Raw genomic sequence first — 11,989 nt, forward strand, 5'->3', positions numbered from 1 at the left:
TGTTGGTATTTGGTTAGTACATTGTGTTGTTCAAAGTGGTTCATGATGTTGCTGACGATGATGTGCTCCATTAGTTTGCAGATGATGCCTGTCAAGGAGATGGGCCTATAATTTGCCGGGTCGTAGTGTTCTCCTTTCTTAAAAACGGGTGTTACATTGACATTTCTCCAATATGATGGTATTACACCTGAAGCCAAGGAGGACTTGAAGTTGGCTGTGATGCCTGGGGCAAGTTCTGGAGCCAATTCTTTTAAGATGTGGGGGGAGAGGTTGTCAGGACCACTGGCTTTGTGGGGGTTAAGTTTAAGTAGTAGTTTCATTACTCCTTCTTCTGTGATGGTAATGTCATTCATTATAGGAGTGTTGGTGGTCCTCATTGATGTCTTGTTAAGAAACTCTACATTTGAAAATTCTTTTCCCTCACTGGAGACAGATTGGAACTGTTTGTTAAGGATCTCTGCCTGCTCTTTGGGGTCTGAAATGAGATGTCCTTCCTTTTTTAGTGGTGCTATGCCAACATTATTAGATTTTTGGTTTTTTATATATGACCAAAATCTTTTATTATTTTGTGATTTATTTTCATTTTCATCGCTAAAGATGCCGTTGAGGTGAGACCAGTAACTACGTCTCATTTTGTGCTGTATTGTCTGCTTCAGGATGCGAATTTCTGTTGTTAGTTTTTCGTCACCAGACCTTTTCATTTTTCTGTACAGGCGATTCTTCTTTGCGATCATTCTTTTTTAATTTGATGTTATCCATGGCATGCTGGTCTTGCTTTTGGTGGTCTTGTGAGGTATGAACTCCTTGACGGCTTCCAGTAATGCGTTTTTGAAGTCGCACCATAGGTCTTCAGTTGTGGACTTATATTCATTGGTGAGAATATTGCAGCTGCTATTTTTTGCAGAATTTCTTAAGTTTTCCCAGTTTGCCTTGGCGTAGAGGGGAATTTCTCTAATAGGTTGAGCCTTTTTTGTTCTATTGAGGCTAAACTTGCAGTATGGTCTGAGAGGGCTGGAATGATTTCCACCCTTGGTATTAGTTGTGGTGAGTTGTTAAGAACTAAGTCTAGTGTATTTTCTCTCCTCGTGGTTTCATCGATTATCTGTTGTAGTCTATGGTCGTAGACAATATCCACGAAGTTATGGTGTAGGTTTGGAAATGGGCATTTTTCTTTTAATTTCATAGAGTTCCAGTTCCATCCTGGGAAGTTGAAGTCTCCACCAATAAGGAGGTGCGCATTCTTCATCTGGGTTGCTCTTTGTAGGGTTATTTCGAGCCCAGCAAGACTATCAGTGTCAGCAACATTTGGTCTATAGAATGATGCAACATAGAGTGAGCGCCTTCCTTTTAGTTTTATGTGTGCCCATATTATTTCATAACCTTCCACTTCCAGGTCTGGTACTTTGTAGCTGTCAATGTTGTCTCTAACCGCTATCAAGACCCCTCCTCCATTGCGATTTCGATCCTTTCGATATGGCTTGAAGCTGTGTGGGAAAATTTCTGCATCCGAAATGTCAGGGTCTAGCCATGTTTCAGTACCAATAATAATATCTGGTTTTAGACTGTCAATGAGATGGGGGAACTGCTCTTTTGGAACTTACAGACTGCAAATTAATATTGAGTATTCTTAGTGGCCTGTCTTTCCATTTGTTTTGTTGTCCTGCTCTAGAAGGGGTGGAAGCATGGAAAGGCTTGAATGTTTTGGTGGGGGTGGCGCCAAAAGAAGAAGCACTCAGAGTTGAGAGAGAATGGGAAAGGTTTGCTAATGAGTCAACACCATGGAGGCTAATGGAGGTCAAAAGCAGTCATGCTGTTGGGATTGCCACATACGGCACAGTACCATTGTTCGCTGCTATCATTTAGTTGGTTATATGTTGCTGACCCGATACTCAGACAGAGTCCATGGTACCACTGATTACATCTATCACAGACTACTCCTATATCATTCCATGTCACTGTTGTGTCACAAGTCCCACATATCCAAGAAGATGTTCATGATGTATTGTCATTGGACATCGTAAGGCACTTGAAAATGATAAAATTTGCCAAAAATATTCAATTTGTTTACAGAGAGAAAAGAATTACCGCCATCATGTATGGCAGTTCAGCAGTCCAGCTGTCTGGCAAATTCACCACGACTGGCTTCTAACTTCGCAAATGATCAAATCAGGGGAACTTTAGTGTAGGATTGCCATTGGAGTCGAAAGTCAAGGATATCACAACATCTTGATTACGACATGTCATTTTGACGTATTACAATCATTTAAAGATTTTTCATTGGTTTCCTTTAAACTGAAGCATTACTAAGATTCTTGTCTTGTCGTTTTAATATGGACGATTCCAATGCTGAGGGGTGAAAGGATAAATATGTACTGGGAATTATTTCTTGGGGGTGGAGGGTTTTGGCGAATTTACCCGCCGGTGAAGTTACCTGAGTGTTTTGAGTGGATATCCTCTATATAAAAGTTCACTTTTTTTTTTTTTTGTTGTTGTTGTTTTTATTTTATGTATTGTCAAGTAATTTGTTTTAGATCTGTTGATTTTACTATGTATGTTGATTGGAAAAAATGTTGTTACTTTTAAACTGCACTTAATGATTATTGTTTTTTCATACATCTCAAAGCAATATTAATACAGCGTATATACATATCTCAAACATGTTAACTCTCCACTTTTCTTCTTCTTCGTTGTAATGTAGAAATGTCTTTTGAGAAAGATCAGTCTCTATGTTCAAAATCTAAAAGGAAGAGTATGTATTGGCTTTGATGTCTTGTATAGATGACATCCCTTCAAGGATTACAGGAGAGAATAAGAGGCAGGTTTCATAATGGATGAAAGTAAGAATGAGATTTCTATAGAGGTGTGTGTACAAAAGAATATTTTTAAAAAATGAATTCATTCAATTTGTCAAATGTGTTATTGAATGCGTGTGTGTGTGTGTCTGTCAAATGTGTTATTGAATGCTTGTGTATGTGTGTATCCCATGGAAACAAAAACAATGTTTTGTCTTTTGGTCAACAACAACGCTGTCTCTCTCTATCTCTCTCTTTCTCTCTCACTCTTTCTTTCTCTCTCTACTTATTTTATATGCTCTAATCAATGTTATTAAGAACTCTCTCTCTCTCTCTCTCTCTCTCTCTCTCTCTCTCTCTCTCTCTCTCTCTCTCTCTCTCTCTCTCTACCTGTCCCTCTCTTACAAACACACACACACATACACATGGAAAATTCCCATTATTCATAGTACACAAACACACGCACACACACACACACACACATTTAAAATCCCATTTATTCATTCTACACAATCGTACTTACACGAGTAAAAAAAGACAGGGAGTAGATGTGCGTTTGAGATATCTGTGCATTTCTTTATTAAGTTTTAGTTTGATAATGTGTCCGATAAGTATATAAAGATGATGTCTAAGACAATGATTACATATTCTATGTATAATTTAACTTGATAGTTTGTCATATTTCCCCTTATGTTGTCGATTCGAATCTCCACTCCATTACAATGCACTTGACTCTCTGATATTTTTGGTCATCAGTTTTTATGATTATTTATTGCACAACTGTCTATTCACTCCATCATTTATGGCTGTGTTAATTATGATGTGATCCACATTACTGTCTTATTGTTGTTGTTATTATTATTATTATTATTATTATTATTATTATTATTATTATTATTATTATTATTATTATTATTATTATTATTATTATTATTATTATTATTATTGTTATTATTTTTATTACTAATACTATTATTATCATTATTATGATGATGATAACTGCACCACTTTTGAAATCGGTCCATCTGGATGGGTTCCCGACCTCCCATAGTTGGCAGGGAGGCACATACTGTGACTTCTATCCCCTATATGTGTTTTCCAACTTGCTTCCTGTCTTTGTCTTGGAATGAGATTACCTGGTTTTGTCTTGGCTCTGGCCGGATACCCTGGGTGGGAGGGAAGCAGTCAAATGTTTGGTTAGTTTTGGGAGATGATATTTTTTTCCTTGTAAATCATCTCTCTGTTATGTATTGTATTATTTTTTCTTTTACATATATATGATTTATAAACATTTGAGTGTCTTCCTCTTAGTATGGATATGTGCTTGTGTCTGGATGAGACATTTAGGTGATCTCAAACTAAGTACACTGATAGCGTGCTCTTTGAATCTACATATATGTTTCCTATTTAAACTAATTCCCCTTTATCTTACTTTTTCTTGGGTTTTAAAATTGTAATTCTAGAACTTTTTACTATCCCATTTTCTTCCTTTTTAATGGCGCTGATATGACCTTAATTTGTTGCAAGCACTGTAAGACTCTTAAAAAAAAAAAACAGCAAGCAAATTGGTCCATGCATCTCACATAAGATTAGTCATATTATTCTATTTCTATCAAATGAAAGGTTGTTTTATCCTGAACAAAATGATGTGTGATATAGAAATTGATCATAGCAATATGTGGAAAGTATCAAAATAAAAATGTACATAGAATGCTGACACCATCACAGATATTTCAATATTTGATAATCGAGGGTGTCCACATCCGATATTTATTCATTGATTGAATGTAATGTTGGATTTGTTCTTGGGTGATAATGTTTTACTCCTTTGTCAATGCCCGTGTAAGTATTGCAATGTTTTGGGCACTTCTTTCCCTGACCTTTCTACCAAGAACGTCCCATAGGTTGCTTGATAGTAGAAAGTTTGGACAATCTCGCATGCAACGGTAGTTTGGTGGATTAACAGAAATCTTGCATGCAACGGTAGCTTGGTGGATTCACAGAAATCTTGCATGCAACGGCAGCTTGGAGGATTCACAGAAATCTCGCATTCAACGGTAGCTTGGTGGATTCAGAGAAATCTTGCATGCAACGGTAGCTTGATGGATTCACAGAAATCTCAATATGCAAGGGTAGCTTGATGGATTCACAGAAATCTCGCATGCAACAGCAGCTTGGTGGATTCAGAGAAATGTTGCACGCAATGGTAGCTCGGTGGATTCACAGAAAGTTGTAGTTTTTCATGGTTTACTTTATTCATTAGTTACTGATCTCACTAATTAATAAATTATAGCAGTTGCAAAAGTGGTGCAGTTATTTTACAGTTCATTACACACACACACACATAAATTTAAAAAAAAATTACTTTTATTAATCCCCAAGGGGAAATTTGTCTTTAGGGTCTATTCCAAGGGAAGACTGGAATAAGCCAGGCATCAGCCGCAGTGCAGCGCCGCAAAGTGAGCTAGGGCGAGTTGACTTGCTCAAGGCCACACAATGAGGTGGGCAGCCGAACTCGGTACCTTTTGGGTACGAAGAAAAGACCTTGCCGCTGAGCCACGCTGCCCCTATAGTTCCATACACACACACACACACACACACACACACACACACACACACACTGGGTGGGGTTACTGACCTCACATAGTGGGCAGGGAGGCACTTATTGTGTCTTCTATCCCCTATATCTGTTTTCCAACATTCTTTCTGTCTTTGTCTTGGGATGAGATTGCTTGGTTTTGTCCCAGCCCTGGCCGGTTACCCTGGCTGGGAGGGAAACAGTCAAATGTATAGTTAGAGTTTTGGGAGATGGTATTTTTTTCCCTTGTAATTCATCTCTCTGTGATGCACTGTTCATTTTTGTTTTATATATGATTTGAAAATATTTGAGTTTGTTCCTCTTAGTGAGGACCAGTGCTTAAGTCAGGATGAGACATTAAGGTGATCTGAAACTGAGTACAATGATAGGGTGCTCTTGGAATCTACATCTGTTCTCTGTTTGAACTAAGTCCCCTTTGTCTTCCTTTTTCTTGGGTGTTTTATATATATAATATTTCAAGTAGGTTATGATCAACTTCAACTATATTGTTTCGAGCATATATATATATATATATATATATATATATATATATATATATATATATATATATATATATATATATATATATATATCTATCTTGGATCGTGTTTGATACAAATATGGTACGAATAGTGCTCGACATGTAGTAATGGAGCGAATTATTATTTTAATATTTACCACAATGTTGGAGTCAGTCTACATCGATTGGTTATCATACCTACAACTAAGTGCATGTCGCATTGTTGCCAGTTGAACTTGCAGAAAGTAAATTACACAATAGGAAGCAGAATAGTTCAATAAAGTATAGCTTACATCGATGTAGACTGACTCCAACATTGTGGTAAATATTAAAATAATACATATATATATATATATATATATATATATATATATATATATATATATATATATATATATATATATATATATATATATATATATATATATATATATATATATATATATATATATATATATACACGCGAGAAATCGACATGTATGAATCATATAGAGTGCTCGAAAATTTAGTGCAATATATCCAAGATCTCACCTATACTACTTTCTGGTCGACAAATTTGTTTCTGCCTTTGGCTTCATCAGGGCAGCAAAATTTGGTTATGAGGTATCTTTCTTCAGAGCAGCAAAATTTCTTCTTGGTGATATTTTCTTCAGGGCGGCAAAATTTGTTCTGAGGGATATTTTCTTCAGGGTAGCAAAATTTGTTATTGTAGATATCCCCAAGAACAAATTTTGCCGCTCTGAAGAAAATGTCCACAAGAACAAATTTTCTGCCCTGAAGAAGCCAAAAGGCCGAAAAATTTTGTTGGCAAGAAAATAATAAAGGTGAAGTCGAGTATATATGTATTGTTTGTTTGTTTTTGCTGTTGTAAATGTGACCATTCATATCTCCCATTATTGTCGTCAACTGTCTTGTTTTATTTCATTAATAAATTCATTCAATAAAATTTGATGTATTTACATCCAATATGATAATTTCCATTCAGGATCAATAAAGTATAGCTTACATGATATCTCCAAAGTCATACATTCAATTATATTTTCCTCTCAGACCCATTGACCGAAATAGTAGAATGTCTGATTGGCAAATTGACCTGATTTCTATCAACTGTGGAAGTTCCGATAGGTCAGCTGGAAGAGCTCTATCACCACAAAACAAAATGGATGATATGGTGAAAGAGCTCTATCACCACAAACAAAATGGATGATATGGTGAAAGAGCTCTTTCACCGCTGTAACGAATCGGGCTGCTCCTGGAGAGTCGGTAGAGCAAGATCGCTTGATTTGTCAACATAAAGAAAAGACTAGGAGAAAGATAGACAGAGGGAACTCGTTTATAAGTTCCCTGGGAGTGGAAAATCAGGCCACTGCACTGAGCCTGGCCTGATCAGGGGAAGAGAAAGAAGGAGAAGCCCGTGTTTCACGGCTAGACAATGAGAACAATGATAAAATAAAGTAAATCAAGATTAACAAACACGTTACATTTATTACAGAAACTAAGTTACATCTACAACACAAATAGGAATGACACAGCTCTACTTATCCATTCATCCTTCGTGTCTCTCTCCTGACATCCACTAATAAGGAACACTACGGCACATATAAATAATAAAATAACATAAAACACGACCACTGAGATGGCAGTATTATGTCCAGCTCACAAAACTAAACATCTCTCTCTGACTCATCCTGACCTCCCATAGTGGGCAGGGAGGTACATGCTGTATCTTCTATCCCCCCATACCTGTTTTCCAATTGTTTCCTGTCGTTGTCTTGGAATGAGATTACTTAGTTTTGTCCTGACCGTGGCCGGAGTTCCTTGGCTGGGAGGGAAACAGTTGAATGTATAGTTATAGCTTTTGGAGATGATATTTTTTTCATTGTAAATCATCTCTCTATTATGCATTGTATTATGTTTAGTTTACATATTATATTATATGATTTGTAAACATTTGAGTGTATTCCTCTTAGTTGGGACATGTGCTTGTGTCTGGATGAAACTTTTAGGTGATCTCAAACTAAATACTTTGACGGTGTGCTCTTGGAATCTACATCTGTTCCCTATTTTACCAATTCCCCTTTGTCTCACCTTTTCTTTTGTGCTTTAATTGTAATTCTAGAACTTTTTACTTTTCCATTTTCCTTCCTTTTTACTGGCGCTGATATGACCTTAATGTGTTGCAAGCCCCGTAAAACCCTTAAAAACAAAAACAATCTCTCTGACTCCCCGCGCCTTGCTTTATATAGCCAGAGACGCCAACTTTAAATTTGGCTCACAGGAGTTTCAGACACCACTCGTAGGAATTTCAAGGCCGAAAGAGGAATTTCCGCACACAAGAAAAAGAAATTCAAATGGAATTTGATATTGTGTTTACATATTGTATAGTTCTAAATAGATATCTATAGATAATAGATTAGAATTATATTTTGATACATAAACACAATGCCAAATACAATCCCAAAGTTTCCTTATTTCAAATGAAGTAAAGCGCCAAAACCTAATGGTAGAGATTGTAGTACTGGTGGTAATGTGGTGTTGGTGGTTGTAGTAATAGTAGTAGTGATGATGAAGATGTGATAGTAGTTTTTTGTTTGTTTGTTTTTAAGGGTTTTACGGCGCTTGCAACACATTTAGGTTATATCAGCGCCAGTAAAAAGGAAGAAATGGGATAGTAAAAAGTTCTAGAATTACAATTAAAGCACCCAAGAGAAAGGAAGACAAAGGGGAACTGGGAACAAATAGGGATCAGATGCAGATTCCAAGAGCAAACCATCAATGTACTTAGTTTGAGATCACCTATAAGTCTCATCCGGACACAAGCACAAAATCCAACAAAGAGGAATACACTCAAATGCTTACATTATACATTAAAAATAACAAACATAATAATACATAACAGAGAGATGATTTACAAGGAAAAAAATATCATCTCCCAAAACAATAACTATGCATTTGACTGTTTCCCTCCCAGCCAAGGAATTCCAGCCAGGGTCAGGACAAAACCAAGTAATCTCACTCCAAGACAACGACAGAAAACAATTGGAAAACGGGAATGGTGGGATAGAAGACACAGCATGTACCTCCCTGCCCACTATGGGAGGTCAGGATCCCCACCCAGTGATAGTAGTTGTTGTAGTAGTAGTGGTGGTAGTGATGATGATGTGGTGGTGGTTGAAGTAGTAGTTGTAGTGATGATGATGTGGTGGTGGTATAGTGGTTGTAGTTGTGGTCGTGATGACAATGAGGTGATGGTGGTTGTAGTAGTAGTAGTGGTAATGATGATGGTGATGGTGGTTGTAGTAGTAGTGGTAGTGATGATGTGGTGGTGGTGGTTGTAGTAGTATTGCTCATGATGATGATGTGGTGCTGATGGTTGTAGTAGTAGTAGTAGTGGTAGTGATGATGATGTGGTGGTGATGGTGGTTGTAGTAGCAGTGGTAGTGATGATGATGTGGTGGTGGTGGTTGTAGAAGCAGTGGCGGTGGTGCTTGTAGTAGTAGTGGTAGTGATGTTGTAGTGGTGGTTGTCGTAGTAATGGTAGTTGCAGTGATGATGATGTGGTGGTGGTGGTTGCAGTAGTAGTGGTAGTGATGACGTGGTGGTGGTGGTTGTAGTAGTAGTGCTAGTGATGATGGTTGTAGTAGTGGTGGTAGTGATGATGTGGTGGTAGTGGTTGTAGTAGTAGTGGTAGTGATGTTGTAGTGGTGGTTGTAGTAGTAGTGGTAGTTGCAGTGATGTGGTGGTGGTGGTGGTTGCAGTAGTAGTGGTAGTGGTGGTTGTAGTAGTAGTGGTAATGATGATGTGGTGGTGGTGGTTGTAATAGTAGTGGTAATGATGATGTGGTGGTGGTGGTTGTAGTTGTAGTGGTCGTGATGATGTGGTGGTGGTGGTTGTAGTAGTAGTGGTAATGATGTGGTGGTGGTGGTCGTAGTAGTAGTGGTAATGATGATGTGGTGGTGGTGGTTGTAGTAGTAGTGGTAATGACGATGTAATGGTGTTGGTGGTGGTTGTAGTAGTAGTGGTAGTGATGTAGCGGTGGTTGTAGTAGTAGTGGTAGTGATGATGTGGTGGTGGTGGTGGTGGTTGTAGTAGTAGTGCTAGTGATGATGTGGTGGTGGTGGTGGTGGTTGTAGTAGTAGTAGTGGTGGTAATGATGATGTGGTCGTGGTGGTTGTAGTAGTAGTAGTGGTAGTGATGATGTGGTGGTGGTGGTTGCAGTAGTAGTGGTAATGATGATGTGGTGGTGGTGGTGGTTGTAGTAGTAGTGGTAATGACGATGTAATGGTGTTGGTGGTGGTTGTAGAAGTAGTGGTAGTGATGACGATGTGGTGGTGGTGGTTGTAGTAGTAGAGGTCGTGATGATGTGGTAGTGGTGATTGTAGTAGTAGTGGTAGTGATAATATGATGCTGGTGGTTGTAGTAGTAGTGGTATTGATGATGATGTGGTAGTGGTGGTTGCAGTAGTAGTGGTAGTGATGATGTGGTGGCGGTGGTGGTGTAGTAATAGTGCTCGTGATGATGATGTGGTGCTGATGCTTGTAGTAGTAGTGGTAGTGATGATGATGATGTAGTGGTGGTTGTTGTAGTAGTAGTGGTAGTGATGATGATGTGGTGGAGATGGTGGTTGTAGTAGCAGTGGTAGTGATGATGATGTGGTGGTGGTGGTTGTAGTGATGAAGATGAAGTGGTGGTGGTGCTTGCAGTAGTAGTGGTAGTGATGATGTGGTGATGGTGGTTGTTGTAATAGTAGTGATAGTGATGATGTGGTGGTGGTGGTTGCAGTAGTAGTGGTAGTGATGATGTGGTGGTGGTGGTTGTAGTAGTAGTGGTAATGATGATGTGGTGGTGGTGGTTGTAGTAGTAGTGGTCGTGATGATGTGGTGGTGGTGGTTGTAGTAGTAGTGGTAATGATGTGGTGGTGGTCGTCGTAGTAGTAGTGGTAATGATGATGTGGTGGTGGTGGTTGTAGTAGTAGTGGTAATGACGATGTGGTGGTGGTGGTTGTAGTAGTAGTGGTCGTGATGATGTGGTGGTGGTGGTTGTAGTAGTAGTGGTAATGATGTGGTGGTGGTCGTCGTAGTAGTAGTGGTAATGATGATGTGGTGGTGGTGGTTGTAGTAGTAGTGGTAATGACGATGTGGTGGTGGTGGTTGTAGTAGTAGTGGTAATGATGATGTGGTGGTGGTGGTTGTAGTAGTAGTGGTCGTGATGATGTGGTGGTGGTGGTTGTAGTAGTAGTGGTAATGATGTGGTGGTGGTGGTCGTAATAGTAGTGGTAATGATGATGTGGTGGTGGTGGTTGTAGTAGTAGTGGTAATGACGATGTAATGGTGTTGGTGGTGGTTGTAGTAGTAGTGGTAATGATGATGTGGTGGTGGTGGTGGTTGTAGTAGTAGTGGTAATGACGATGTAATGGTGTTGGTGGTGGTTGTAGAAGTAGTGGTAGTGATGACGATTTGGTTGTGATGTTTGTAGTAGTAGTAGTAGTCATGATGATGTGGTGGTTGTTGTAGTAGTAGTAGTAGTAGTAGTGGTAGTGATGATGATGTGGTGGTGATTGTAATAGTGATGGTAGTTGTGGTGGTGGTAGTGATGATGTGGTGGTGGTGGTTGTAGTAGCAGTTGTAGTACTGATTATGATGTGGTGGTGGTGGTGGTTGTAGTAGTGGTGGTAGTGATGATGATGTGGTGGTGGTTGCAGTAGTAGTGGTAGTGATGATGGTTGTAATACTAGTGGTAGTGATGATGGTTGTAATACTAGTGGCAGTGATGATGATGTTGTGGTTGGAGTGTGTGTGTGTGTGGGGGGGGGGGGGGTATCCTTGGAACAAATTGACCTCACCGGAATTTAACGGAAGTTGCCCGGAGCCCGGAATTTTTTGCTCCAGACCGGATTTTTTTCCGGTGAAACCGGAGTTTTGGCATCACTGTATAGCGATGGTTCGAACCCCCTGATTGGGTGGTTGAGGAGATCAGAAAAACTAGCAACTCCGGACTTGTTCAGGCTATGTCCTAGCAACCAGTGTCAGGGCATAACACCCCCCTCCCCCTAATGAGGAAAGACCCCCTGTGTGGGTGAAATGGAAAAGTAAAGAAAAT

This window comes from Berghia stephanieae, chromosome 2 (genome assembly GCF_034508935.2).
Source record: "Berghia stephanieae isolate SIO BIC M18660-M18661 chromosome 2, UCSD_Bste_1.3, whole genome shotgun sequence".
In the NCBI taxonomy this organism is placed as follows: domain Eukaryota; kingdom Metazoa; phylum Mollusca; class Gastropoda; order Nudibranchia; family Aeolidiidae; genus Berghia; species Berghia stephanieae.